Raw genomic sequence first — 15,534 nt, forward strand, 5'->3', positions numbered from 1 at the left:
CATGCTCCTATGACTATGAGATTATGCAACTCCCGTTTACCGAAGGAACACTTTGTGTGCTACCAAACGTCACAACATAACTGGGTGATTATAAAGGTGCTCTACAGGTGTCTCTGAAGGTACTTGTTGGGTTGGCGTATTTCGAGATTAGGATTTGTCACTCCGATTGTCGGAGAGGTATCTCTGGGCCCAGTTGGTAATACACATCACTTAAGCATTGCAAGCAATGCAACTAATGAGTTAGTTGCGGGATGATGTATTACGGAACAAGTAAAGAGACTTGCCGGTAACGATATTGAACTAGGTATTGAGATACCGACGATCAAACCTCGGGCAAGTAACATACCGATGACAAAGGGGACATCGTATGTTGTTATGCGGTTTGACCGATAAAGATCTTCATAGAATATGTGGGAGCCAATATGATCATCCAGGTTCTGCTATTGGTTATTGGCCGGAGACGTGTCTCGGTCATGTCTACATAGTTCTCGAACCCGTAGGGTCCGCACGCTTAAAGTTTCAGTGACGATTTGTATTATGAGACATGTGATTTGATGTGCCGAAGGTAGTTCGGAGTCCCAGATGAGATCATGGACATGACGAGGAGTCTCGTATTGGTCGAGACGTAAAGATCGATATATTGGACGACTATATTCGGACATCAGAAAGGTTCCGAGTGATTCGGATTTTTTTTGGAGTACCGGGGAGTTACGGGAATACAGGGAAGTAGTATTGGGCCATAATGGGCCTTAGTGGGAAGGAGAGGCAGCAGCCAGGAGGTGGCGCACGCCCCTCCCAGGCCCAGTCCGAATTGGACAATGGGTTTGGGGCGCGGCCCCCCTCTCTCTTCCTTCTCCACTCCCCTCCTTTCCCCCCTTCTCCTAGTTGGACTAGGAAAGGAGGAAACCTACTCCTACTAGGAGTAGGAATCCCACTCCCTTGGCGCGCCCCTCCTAGGGACGGCCTCCTCCTCCCTTGCTCCTTTATATACGGGGGCAGGGGGCACCCCAAGACACAATAATTGATCTCTTGGATCTCTTAGCTATGTGGCGCTGGATGGAACCAACCCGTGAGTTCTCATGCTGACCCACCACAACTAGAAATGATGTGCCCACTACACCACACACGCAATCGGCCAATAAGAAAATAAGCATATACAATAGTACAATGTTATATATGAAATTTAATTGCATGTTGCATCCAAAAATATTTGTTCTGCATTGTGAATGTTTATATATTCTCCTAAAATATTAGTCACGGGAAAGAGAAACGAAGGGCATATCTCTCCTTGTCTCCACCGGACATCCCCTCTTTCTACACCAATTGCACGTACGCACAAAAACTATCTCTCGGCCCTCTAAAAGTATGCATGCCCACGACACATTCACGCATGACGGTTACTGTATTTCAAGCTAAAGCACTATACGGTCACTAGAGTTCAGAATATGCTCATTACGGTCACCGTATACATTCTCGTGGTGATCATACGATGTCTAGCTCACGATACGTCTCTGTCTTTTCTTGATGACACTGACGGACTTTGCATTTGATGCGTGCTCCGTATTTTGTTGACGACACTTGCAGTCATTGTATTTGAAGCGAAAGCACAATATGGTCACCACATACATTTTGTCGTGCTAACGAACATGTGGTTGGATGGTTAGGAGGACAGTGGTTTCTCGTTAAAGTCCTGGTGCTCGCTGACGGTGTCCTGGACTAGGGGGTACTCACCACGCCGTCTCCCGATCTATTAGATTGGGCCGAGGACCCCCGTGGCCGTATACTCATGGGCCAGTTCGGACGGCTACCGCATACAAGGAAGATTCCACAAGACTTGGCAATCAAGACAAGGACTTCTCCCCACCGGCGTATTCGGCTAGGACTCTTGTTATCCTAGGCCTCCGGTGCATTATATAAACCGAGGCTAGGCTAGTCGACAGAGATACAACATATACAACAATCATACCGTAGGCTAGCTTCTAGGGTTTAGCCTCCTTGATCTCGTGGTAGATCTACTCTTGTACTACCCATATCATCAATATTAATCAAGCAGGAGTAGGGTATTACCTCCATCGAGAGGGCCCGAACCTGGGTAAAAACATCGTGTCCCTTGTCTCCTGTTACCATCCGGCCTTGACGCACAGTTCTGGACCCCCTACCCGAGATCCACCGGTTTTGACACCGACATTGGTGCTTTCATTGAGAGTTCCGCTGTGTGATCGACAAAAGGATCGATGGCTCGCCTGCAGATCAACTACGACTTCGGCATCTTCGTCACCAGCTCGACTGGTCACCTTGGTTCGACCAAGAATTGCGCCCCGTGTTCAGATCACCATGTCCGGACGTGGTCCTTCATCAAACATCAACTCCGATCTTTATCAAGATCACGGAGGAATCATCTATGGAGCTCGGGGGCTCAATGTCAACATTGCCCTCAAGCGACCGTGCTATTTTTCTGGACAACAAACTCGTATCTGCCACCACCACCTCCTCGAGTATCGCTTTGACGATCGCTTTGGTGGAATTGTGCGTAATTGAGTCTACAACAACCCTGGAAAATTTCGTCGAGTTCCGATGGAGGATTCTCTTGCAATCCACGATATACCGGAGCCCTGTCAAATCTGGACGGGAATTTGGATGAGTTTAGGGCGTGGTGTCTAGCTTCTAGCTCGGACGTCCTTTGGAAGATCCAACCGTTGATCGGTTGAGGAATTCCTATGTCTACCACCTCCCAAAATTTCGGCTCGATCCGACCGTCCAACCTCCGGGAACCTTCCGATTAGTGCATCACTTTTCGGATCTGTTTTCTGCGCGAAAACGAATCCGCCCCGAGTTCATCTTTTTTATAAACAGAATTTGGGGCATCCCTTTTGAAGAAAGTTTTGTATGGGGTATTGTTTTTTGTTCCCGAACACATCACACTAACTGTAAGATCTTTTGAACATGATCTTCAACATCATGCTGGTGTCAAACCAGTCCGGCAATATTACTCCACGACTGCCGACCTGCGCTAGACACGACGTCACTTTGTTGAGCCGAGATCAACTTCTTCGGGTCATCATCTCGGCAAGCCGAACAAGAGCCCGGCATCGCGAAGGATAAATCATCACCAACATCGCCGCCCCACGGATTACACGGAGCGGGCATACCGGCATCGCCGCACGGTCGCTTCATCAAGCCGGCATCGACCACGTCACGACTTGTATCGACAGGGCCGCACTATTGCTTCTTCAAGCTGGTGTCCATCACGCTGACCTACTTAGACTCATCGGCTGACATCGAGGCTTTGACATCTCGGCTGGACCGGGGGCTTCGCCATCTCTTCATCAACCTACTTTGGACACTTCGGCGTCACTAGACGACCAGCTCCATCATGTTAGCTGGGCCGAGAGCTTTGCCTCGGCGAGTCAACCTTTACCAGCATTGCCATGCCGTCGTTTTATCGCCCATCAGGAAATGGGTGTGCGGAGCGGGTCCCAATTTTAGGAATCACCTTCCTTTGGATTGCTACAACAAATAAACCAGGTGCTATTAATCCTAGTTTTTTTTGCTTGTTTGGGTTCATTTTTCCCAAGGAATTATTACTCTAGTTTGTCCGTCATATGTACACAGGTCTATCGAATGGTGGCTGCATTAACGACAGTCGCATGGTGGTTCGGCCAGTTTCCGTACATAGTCCGGCAAACTCCGCACTCGGAGCTCGGACCGACCTGCGAATTCACGCTTTGCCACGCCTTTACCGCATCACGCCGACGCCCTGCATCGACTTGACTTCGGCGCCAGGCCATATTTCTTTTATTAATCACTTTGCATAAATTATTTATTATGCAACGATTTTTTTGAATTATCATTATTACTATTATCTCCGGTTTGCACTATTTTTTGTGCACAGGAAAATGATCCGGGGACTTCGGCGTCACTCTGCCGGTCTGCATTGATCGTGCTATGTCACCACTTCGGCGTGTCAAGCTCTCCGCTCCGCCACCTCGGGACCGGCTTAAGGAATGGAACCTTGCCCCGCATCAAGCTCAGACCGCATCATCAATACCGAACACATTAACCAGCTAAGTCGCTTTCATGCTCAAAGCTTTAATTTATAACTTGCGTTCGGTTCGACCAAGCATTATACATTTTTGAAAAAAAGTTGCTTCTAAAAAATTTCCTTGTGCAAACTTTGTTTGTGACGCATAAATTCAAATACCCCGTTTACTTGGGGGCTTCCTTTATGAAGCTTTTCCTGTTGCATATGATTATACTTGTACGGCTTCGTTCCTTGTTCGTGTATTACGCCACAATATGCACCACATTGACTTAAGCGATTTGCAAGCTGGGTTGCCTCGCTCCTGTGTTTACCCCTACGTTCCTGATTGTTCGGCTAGGGAGTAAAGGGAGCACCTCTGCGATTGTCACGATCGGGTCACCCGAGCCGGACCTCAGACTGGGTGAAGCCGAAAGCTAGCGCTGTTATAGTTATTCAATGATGGTCGGCACACAACAGAACTCATGAGTACAAAAAATCTATTGCACAAGTCTCATAATAACAATGAGCACCGAAGAAAGGTATCAGTGGGGGTACTATTTTCTTCGAAGATGCTTCTTACTCTTCGCAGTATTATAGCATAAGTTCCCTGAGCGCGCTTTGTCTGTTACAGCCTTATGGCCTGATTGCCTGGTTATTGGAAACACCGTTGATATTCTCGACCGATGGAGTACATAACACTTTTCGGTCCTTAACTGAAGAGGGAGAAGCCGACGGTCGGTTAAGACGCATTTAAAGTTCGGTTGAACATAGATATGATATAAGTACTTCGGTACATGCAATCATTCTTCTACCCAAGTCACTTGGGGGCTCTTAAGTTTATTTGAGCCGTTTTATAATAAGTGTTCTTCTTCTCAGTCATTGCAAAGTTCTATTATTATTATTTATCACTCCTTTTTTCGGCGCGAGTGTGCGGCCACTAGCCGGGGAGCCTAATTTCTCTCTCAAAGCCGCTAGAGTTTAGTTTGCTAAACTGGCCTAATGAGAAGTACTCCGCCCTCGGGATAGGAGGTTGAAGCCGTAGGATGACCCGCTCGAAGTCTTGAGATAGGATGTGTCATGTTAAAGGACGACAGAAGCACTTCTTTTTTCTAAGACCAATTTTCGGATTGGCACTGAACACTTGATCTTGTTCGGACGTCATGTTTTTACTGACGTTTCTTGGTTTTCCAAGCTTTTTAGCACTTTTAAACTATTTGTGCTTTTCCAGCATTAGTCTCGCAGTGCAACGCCGGACACCTTTAGGGATTCGGCAAAAACATTCTCAGATATTGCTATATATGCATCGGTTTCGAATTGTGTCTTCGGTCAATAGTTGGGTTGCCCGGCTCCTGCACTTGCTTCCTACGTTCCGTTTTGTTCGGCTAGGCGTGCAAAGGGAGAACCACTGCGATTGTGCTTCCAGCTCACATGGTTAAGCACCTTAGTGGAGAAAGCCGAAAACTGACTGTCACAATAAGCGTAAACTGGCCAGCGATCCGATGACTATGACGGGCCATTCATAACATTGGCCGAAGTGTTTACGTCTTGACCTCGACTGTCGCCGAACAGTACCGGGGGCATTAACTGGCCTCCCAAACTAAATCCTCAATATTTTGCTCTTAGATTCGAGCTGAGATTTCATGATCATGCTTAGCATGACAACCCAAAGAAAGGAACCGATAGCGGGACTATTTTCTTTGGAATACATTTCTTCTGTTAAACAGTAATATAACATATCTCTCTGCGTACCTTTGTTTATAAAACCGTGTGGCCAGATTGCCTTGTTTGTCGTAAGTCTTTGCCCTCATAAAGGCTTTATAAAGTAGGACAAACACTCCTAGGCTACTGTCCAAGGAGGTGGAAGTCGATGATCGGTCAACAAAGTTTTGTACAATGCGGATCCGAGCATTAATGACGTAAAGTACTTGGATACATATACTCATTACACATAATTTATGATTTTACTATGGATATTGATCCTCAATTCGGCCACCCGTGCCCGCATTAAGGCTCGAGGGCTACTGGGCTTCGGGCTTATTATTTACAAATATTAAAGGGGCACATCGATCCCCTGATCTGATGTTGCCACCCGACTAGTGTCTCGGGGGCTACTGCATTGCTTGTCCAATGCAGAAAATTTTATGTGCAATATAGTTTCCGAGGAGATTTTGATCCTCAGGTTGGTTGGCCGCACCCAACCTGAGTCTTGAGGACTGAGCACGCCGCTTTTGTGTCCCGAAGTATTCTACCGAGCTAGGACTTGATCCTCAGGCCGATTTTGCAAATCAACCTGAGTCTCAGCGGCTACTGGGATCAGCGGTCTTATGTCATCCTTCATGTGCATCTCGGGTTTTAGACCGATACACACCTTGAGGGCTACTGGCTATATATCTCGGTAGAGAATAAATTGCACCAATAAAAAATATTGACAAAAAATCGGCCCATAGTCGGGGTGGTGCACCACCTCGGAAGTAGTCCGGCATAAAGCTCGGGCGCTAGTGGCTGGCTCCATAGAGGGCATTTCCGGCATTAAGCTCGGCTAAACTCCTTCAACTTTTTTTGAACCAAGGTGATATGACACCTCGGATATAGTCCGACATTGGAGCCTGGACACAGTCCGGCGTTGGAGCTCAGATATATTTCGGCGTTGGAGCTCGGATATAAAGTCCGGCGTTGGAGCTCGGATACATAGTCCGCCGTTGGAGCTCGGATACATTCTGGCGCTAGAGCTGGGAAGTGGTCCGGCATTGGTGCTCGGCTGCAAAAGATACCTCGAATGCAGTCCAGCATTGGAGCTCAGACGCAAGAGGACCCTGCCTCCCGGGAACAGCTTCAAACCCGAGGTGTGGCATAAAAATGAACAAGGCATTGATAAAGGCCGGAAACTTAAAGGGGCACCTCGGATACCCGATGTGTAAACTTGTCGAATGCATTTCGGCGATCCTCCAGATCGAAGATAAAGAAGATTTGTTGAACCAGTTTTCAAGACCGGCAACCGAAGATGAAGAACAGTTCGGAAGAATCGAGGAGCATCCCTAACTTGAAGACCAGTTCAGGGGGCTACTGACGGTGTCCTGGACTAGGGGGTACTCACCACGTCGTCTCCCAATCTATTAGATTGGGCCGAGGACCCCCGTGGCCATATACTCATGGGCCAGTTCGGACGGCTACCGCATACAAGGAAGATTCCACAAGACATGGTGATCAAGACAAGGACTTCTCCCCACCGGCGTATTCGGCTAGACTCTTGTTATCCTAGGCCTCCGGTGCATTATATAAACCAAGGCCAGGCTAGTCGATAGAGATACAACATATACAACCACCATACCGTAGGCTAGCTTCTAGGGTTTAGCCTCCTTGATCTCGTGGTAGATCTACTCTTGTACTACCCATATCATCAATATTAATCAAGCAGGAGTAGGGTATTACCTCCATCGAGAGGGCCCGAACCTGGGTAAAAACATCGTGTCCCTTGTCTCATGTTACCATCCGGCCTTGACGCACAGTTCGGGACCCCCTACCCGAGATCCGCCGGTTTTGACACCGACCTCGCATTTATCCTGGGTTAATTTTAGTATTTTCCGGTGATGTGCGTTCAGTGGGAGGAGACGTTCCACTCGACTACGAGGCACCTATGGTGACTTCGTAAAATCTCAAGATCATATGCTAGGCCACTCTCTCGAAGGTGCTCATAGGGGTAGGGTCTGCGTGTGTGCGCTTATAGCGGTGAGTGCTTGCGTGTATATATGAGCCCTTGCGTCAGTACCGTGTTAAAAAAATACATGTCATGATTATATGGTCACTGGCTCACCGGTATAACTCCGTATTTTGTTGATGGCACAACCAATTGACTAGTCAAATGTTCCACGTGGCGCAACTAGTGTTGCACCATCGACGCGTAACCATGGGGCCCACCTGTTAGCCCGTATATGAAAGAAAGAAATGGTAGTTTGAGTCTGTACTATGTTAATAAAATACATTTTAGGGTGATCATACGGTCACTGGCTCACCATACAGCTCCGTAATTTGTTGATGACACGATCAATTGACTAGTCAAATGGTCCACATTCAGCAGCGCACATTACCATAGGGCCCACTCGTCAGCGCGTATATGAAGGACAGAAATGGTAATAAATTAGTGGTCGGTGGGTACTCGAAGTCGTGAGACCTCTGGATGGCAATCATCGGCGGTGGGGGTGGGGATCACCGGAGAAAAAGCTTGGCGCGGGGGGCCTAGAGGGATGGCCAGTGCGGCGGCGGACCGGCGGTGAGGAGTGGTTTCGGGGCGGGCGGCTGGGGTCGGCTATTCGGTCGGTGGTGGCTGGTGGCTCAAGGGAGTGGAGTTTGATGATAAATTGCAGGCCTTTGATTTCATATCCAATGGCTGGAAAATCTATTAACCAGAGATGAAAAAGTCAATCGACTGACGTGTAGCCTCACCCCGCACGTACACATGCACGCACGCAAGACACACACGCATACATGCGTGCAACACTGACATATACACATAACGAAAACACGCACGCATGCAGGCATGCAACATTGACGCGTACACATGCACTCACGAACACGCACACGTACGCACACATGCATGCAACCCTGAAACGTACCCTTGGACACACGCAACACTCGCACGGCTGCATGAACACAGCACACGATGCAAGACACACGCTCAACCTATACGTGCATGCACCCTTTGTTAAGGACATGGATTGTTACGAGTATTAATCAATCTTATCTGTGATAAGCAGAACATTAATGTTTGTAGCGGTCTTTATGGATCACAACATATCCAATGGGCTATCAACATAGTAGGCTTATCTACATGAAAAGGATGACATCGCACTCAATGAACAATCATCAGTTTATGAAATGCCCGCTTCTGACCGCCCTGGCCCACCAAAGGTTCCTCTTCTGTGCGCTACTTGCATTGGGTCACTGACATGCGGGCCATGTACCCAAAGAGCCCACATGTCAGTGGAAGAACGAAGCGCTGTCCTATGTTAGAGTCGAGGGCGCCACTCGCTGGACACCCGGCTCAACACGCCTCCTTGCTGCATTCAAAAGCCTCCATGAAACCCGCCCGTGTGGAAGCCGAGAAACCCACTCTGGACACACGTCCGTTCATGACCGGGCCGGCCTTAAATGCAACGCCGGCCGAGCTCCTCCCGTCAGCCATCTATTTAATCTACTATTTAAACGAGGCCAAACGCCGACCAAGAATCGCACACCTCCGCCGCTCCCCTATCTTCTCCTACACCATTTTGTCCACTCTTACAATGGCTTACGAAGAGTACTTATTCCACATCCAAGCCAGCTGTGGCCCGCCGAGCCCGCCAGATATGAGCTATGCATCTCGCTGATCCACCTGCCCCTCTCGCCTGACGGAGCCAGTTGCCCCCCCAAGCCGGCGTGCGGTTCAGCAACTTGCCGCTCTAGGCCAGCTCAATGAGGAGCGATGCACGAGCATCGTTGCTTCCGTCCATGCCGCCGCCTCGTACCGTGTCTCCCGTTTCTGTGGCCGAGACTGCCATGCCGGCGGCCGCTCCATGCAAGCAGCGACAGAAGCCGGGTGCGCGGAGAGCGATGAGTCGATGGCAAGCACCTCCGCGTCTGCCGCCATCATCGAGGAGAAGTAGAACACGGGAGGCAGCGGCTGCTTGGGTCCCATGAAGGCCACCACGGAGGCGACACCGGCGTACACAGCAGGTGTCTTGCCGGATCCTTTTCTTGCGAGGACCTTCGTCGACCCCGCATATACCTTCGGGGCTCCCGGCAGTCCGGTGATCGTGCTATCGGACATGAGGAACACAAATCGATCGGCGGGCGACCATTTAGGCCAGGTATTATATACCTGTGCTGTCTAGAACTAGCACCGCGTAGTTCATTTGAATGTAATGAAATCCGTCATGTTTGTATGAAAATCCAGTATCTTATATCAATTCCGTCGTTGTTTATATGAAATATCGCCGTGTTTGCATGAATTTCGTCCGGTTGGTTGACTTGTTGTCATAATGTGTGCAGCTACGGTTGGATGGCGTAATTTGCGGGTCACCGGTCGGTCTGCGGGCGGCTCGGGCAGCGTGGTGGGACAAAAAGAACACAGCTCGTGCGAGCTCGTCTCCAACGTGCGCGCTGGAGGATGCATGAGAACCCGAGCCATTCCTCGTTCATCAGTGGCAAAGGCACAGGTGGACAAAAGGGTCGCCAATATTTTGTCTACCCCGGGCAAGATCCAAACAACCCCTCCCAACAGATTCAAATCCCTCGTTCACCGTGGAATTTTGCCATGTGTTGTTTTCATGGACTAGCAAGATGCCCGTGCATTGCACGGAACATCAAGATGCATTTTTTTACAGAACACCTGTTGTAATTGACCCATGCAGGAGTAATCCCATTTTGTAAGAACTAATGATTGCTCGAGAATTTTATCGGATAAATGGTATCTTGAGAATTTTATCGGACTCCATTTTTGTATACAAGGCCACAAACCCATATTACATGTACCAAGGCAAAAATTAATGTCTTCTAACTCAAGTTGCAAGCCACCTTGTTTCCTTGTTTGCCATGTAAATTAATGTGTATTCTTCTCTTTCATGCACATCAAGCCAATGCTCACACTCCCGCATGCATGCAAGGGATAATTAATGTCCTCCTTTACTAGTAGTACTACGAGGCAAACACCATTAATATTGCATTGATTAGTGTTAGTGGCCTTGTATATCTGCAAATTGTAATTTTGATAGTGGCCTTGTATATAAAAATGGAGGGAGAAAGATGAGAGATAAGGTGAGGAGGAGTGGGGCGTGGTGGTGACTGGTGGTCGGACTGGGCGGAGGTATGGGGATGGACGACGCATTATGTCTAGGTTTGTATCTCTATAGTCCCTCTCACACACACCCACGTAGGTGGGGGCGTGCACAAAGAGAAGAGGTACACGCATGGCACACGTACTCCCGTCTCTTTCCCAACCACACCCGCGCGGGTACACGGTCGAGCTCATTTCTGTATAAAAAGGCAGCCCACGTGGTAACTTGACACGTGTACTGGTTGTCCACTAGATGGAGGGAGGATCATCTACCATGGGTGAACAAACAAATTGCGACTTACGCGTTATGTTAAAAAAGAGGCAAACCATGTGGAGCCTACCTTAGAGGCAAGGCTCTATACACTGGAGTACTTTTGATGTGTCCCATCAACTCGCAAAATGAGGAGAAGCTTGCTTAGTACGCCGTCTCCCCCGCCCACGGGCGCGGTGACTCGCAGGATGAGGTGAAGCTTGCTTACTACGCCTTACGCCCGCTCCCTCGCCCACGTGCGCGGTGGCTCACAGGACGAGGAGAAAAGTTTACTACTGTAGTACTCCCTCCATTTACTCCTCGTCCCTACCTTGGTTAGAGAGATTATCATATTGTTTGGAATATATATGTCCTTTAGTACTCCCTCCATTTACTGAGAGGGTGCTTGGATACGTTTTAGTCTCATGACTAAAAGTAGTGGGACTAAAACTTGCTAGCCTCACCCATGCTTGGACACAAAATACTAAAGAGACTAAAATCAAGTTAATGAGCATTTATTATACTCCAAACCCACCAATCCAGAACTCGCGTGTGTTAAAGGAGAGGAGTTAAATGAGGAGAGAGAGGACTAATCCATATTTTAGTAGGGGTACCCCTGACTAAATTTTTTTAGTCTCAAGACTAGTTTTAGCCCCTCTTTAGTCAAGGGTGCTTGGAACTTTAGCCTCTTAAAGAAACTATTTTTAGTCAGACTAAAATAAGTCCCTTGGATCCAAGCACCCTCTTATATAAGGACACTATAAAAAAATACATTTTGCATCTATACAAGGCCACAAATAGTAATCGAGACAAAAGTTACTACTCCCTCCTTTCCAGTTTATGGCTCAATTTCAAAATCTCTCCAACCAAGGTAGACGGTGAGTGGTAGAATTAATTTCGTACTCCTATTTTGCACAAGTAATTAGTACGCTCGTTTTTCTCAAGAAATTATGTTCACCGAGGCATTAATTAGAACGAATGCATGAATGACCAATAAATTTCCATGAACTTCTACATGCATTGGTGAGTTTTCTCTTGACACTGCTTGCATCGGGTGATCTAACGCACCTCGAAATCCAACATGTGATGGTACTACTACTAGTAGTAGAATTGAGACTTATAAAACGGAAAAACGAATGTTTTGTAGATGAGCCGTATAAACCCTAGTGGGTACGTACTCCGTAAAATCAGATTTTCCCAAACTAAGTCGCGCAACCTTTTATTTGCTTGTTTCCCTTCCTACCTCCTTGCCTCAAACAGACTATGCCAAACTCCCCTGCCTACCGCGCGGGAAAAGACCATCCCTCGCCTTTTTTAGTCTAGGTTTGTATCAATGGATTGCGCGAAGCAGCAAAAACCCAAGCCGTGTCTTGTACTCCTCCGTCGATGCTCGCTTTCATGAATTCTGTACTTCCTGTCGCCGACATGTGGGACGTATAGCAACCGGGTCGACGTGTCAAGCACCAATTAATAGTGCAGAACAGCAGGGGGACGCACCCCAGTCGTACCTCCCCAGTAGTAGTAGTAATGAGCAATGAGACGTCAAATCACAATGCCACACCTTCCTAGATGGACGAAGCAACCATTATTTCACATTTCGGTTCGCCATCATCTCAAACCACATAGTATTGCTTCTGCCTCAAGAGGGACACGCACATCGCCTTGGTACATCATGACACGTGGGACCACATGACAGGCCATGCTCCCCCGCCGATGGCTCGGTAAAATCACCTCGTTTTTACTACTATACTTCCTCCGTATCGGTTTACATGGCATGCACGTCGTTCTAGGTTGAGAATTTAACTGGCTATATATGTGATGAACAATATATGTTTAGAAACTACATCCGCTTAATAATCCAATGATATACTTTTTGTGGCATAGTAACTCAGATTTAGTTAGTCAAATGGATGACCTAGAACTACGTGCACGCCCTATAAACCGAGACGTCTAAAAAATGAGACGGAGAGGGTAGTTCAGTACGTATCTTTTTAGATCAATATAGTCGAGATTCACCAAGGAGCAAAACCAAGTGATAGGTTGCACCTGTCGTGTTGGCGTAGCGACTCAAGCAGGGCCAGTCCGCACAAGAAATGGCGACACACTTAACAGGACCCCTTTGGCCGACATGTGGCTCATCCACCGTCTTGTTCCACACGCCACTACAAGAAAAACGGCTATAGCTAATATGGACATTAATGGCACACCATGCATGTGGTGCGTCATGCTATATAGCAGTGGCGCACCAGATACAGGTACGCCATTATTGACATATTACTAATGGCGCACCTGGTGTGTGGTGCGCCATTACTAGTTTTGAAAAAAATAAAAAAAATTGTTAGCAGTGGCGCATCATGGGATAGTGCGCTATTACTAGTTGACATAGTAATGGCGCACCTGTACAAAATGCGCCATTACTATGTGTATGACTAGGTCAAACCTTGGTCAAACTTAGTAATGACACACATTGCATAGGTGTGCCGTTACTATGTCGAACTTAATAATGGCGCACCTACGCGAAGTGCGCCATTACTAACTTTGACCAAGTGCACCCCCCCTGGACCGCATTTTCAGTTTTAGAAGAAATAAAAGAAAATGATGGAAATGTCAAAAAAAAGTTTCCCACGTGATATGTGGTCTAGTTGTTGGGAAAATTTACAAATATGAATTTCGACTTTATTTGCAAAATCTCTCTGGAATTTAGTAAAATGGGCATAACTTTTGCATACGAACTCGGATTAAAAAAATTTATATGAAAAATCATGCACTCAAAAAGTTACATCCGAATTCAACCGGGGGAACCCCGTTGAAGATTTTCAGAATCCCCAAAAACCTAACAGAACGAAAGATACGGCGCACCATTTGCTAGGTGCGCCAAATATAGAGGCGCGCACGTGTCGCAGTAGAGGCGCGCACGTAGCGTGTACACATACGTACATCGGCCAGCGTGCAAGAAAGAAAATACGGCCACATACGTACATATGGGCAGGGTCTCAAACGCCTACTCGCGCATACGTATGGCCAGGGCTCGTGTACAAGGCTAGTTCGGAACGGAGAAACAACGTCGTCGTGTTCATGGGGAGCCAACCGGCTGGGTCGGAACGGAATGCGTCGTCGTGTTCATTGGGAGGGCTTGGACGGAACAACCGATGGAAACGAGGCCTGGCGTACCGCAGAACGGAGGAAACGACCTTGTGTTCGACTGACCACGTTCGAAATGGGATCTTGTTCATCGGGATGGGTCTGGCGTACCACAAAACGGAGGAAACGGACCTCCTACGGTTCAAACGGGGGTCCTGTTGATCGCGAGGGGTGTGGCGTACTGCAAAACGGAGGAAACGGACTTATGTTGGAGCGCTATGGTCGAAACGGGGGTCCTGTTCATCAGGAGGGGTGTGGCATACCATAAAACGGGACTCCGTGGGATACTGTTCATCTCCACCGTCGACCCCCTCCAGCCTCTACGGGCTACTGTTCATCCACCGTCGACCTCCTCCAGCCTCCACCTGCGACTATTCATCCACGAGCTCCTGTTCATCCAGCCTCCACCGCGCCCTACTCCACCGGCTACTATTCAACCTGCCCTCTCCACGAGCTCCTGTTCAACCGCCCCTCCACGGGTTACTGTTCATCCTGCCCTCCACCGTCTACTGTTCATCCTACCCTCCACGGGGTCCTGTCCATCTAGCCCCAACCGGCTCGATCGATCAGGGTCCTGTTCATCTAGAGGCAACACCACGGGGTCCTGTTCATCCACTCCCACCGGGAACTGTTCATCCAAACCCCCCAGCAACGCTCACTGTTTATCCAGAGGCAGCATCGATCGGCTTCAGTTAGCTGCAGCAGCGAAGGAATCGCTCGATCAGGTTCAGTTAACAGCCATCGATCGACCGCTTGGGTTCAGTAATGCGTACCCTGCAGTGCAATCGCTCGGGTTCAGTTAGAGCCCAACGCCTCACTTGGGTTCAGTTAGAGCCCAATGCCTGGCACCCACGCTCGTGCGTGTATGAGAGAAACTCGCATCGCTCGGCCCCGACCACCCACTGTAACCGGGAATACCCCGATATTTTCCTCGCCCTCGCTTCTACCATGGTTTTTTCCGTCATGGACGGCCCAAATAATGTCATGCAGCTGCGTCTCCGGCCTGCCCAGGACGAAAAGCCTATTTTCTGTCATGATTTTTTGTCATAGATGTAGGACCCCACCACATCTATGATGATACCGGGTTTTGTCACAATTATCGTCATAGAAGTGTCATAGGTATGACAAAAAAAAATTTAGTTCGGCCCAAAATGTCACGGTTGTGTTTTTTTGTAGTGGAGGCCGGATCCGGCCGCGGGAGGTCGCCGGGGTCCCATTCCCTGCCGGATCGACGCGGAGGCAGGCAGACCAGCGGAAGTCGAGACATGGACTTCGCGTTGGCCGCGGACCACGCAGGCAGAGCAAGGCGTCAGG

This window comes from Triticum dicoccoides, chromosome 1A (genome assembly GCF_002162155.2).
Source record: "Triticum dicoccoides isolate Atlit2015 ecotype Zavitan chromosome 1A, WEW_v2.0, whole genome shotgun sequence".
Lineage (NCBI taxonomy): Eukaryota > Viridiplantae > Streptophyta > Magnoliopsida > Poales > Poaceae > Triticum > Triticum dicoccoides.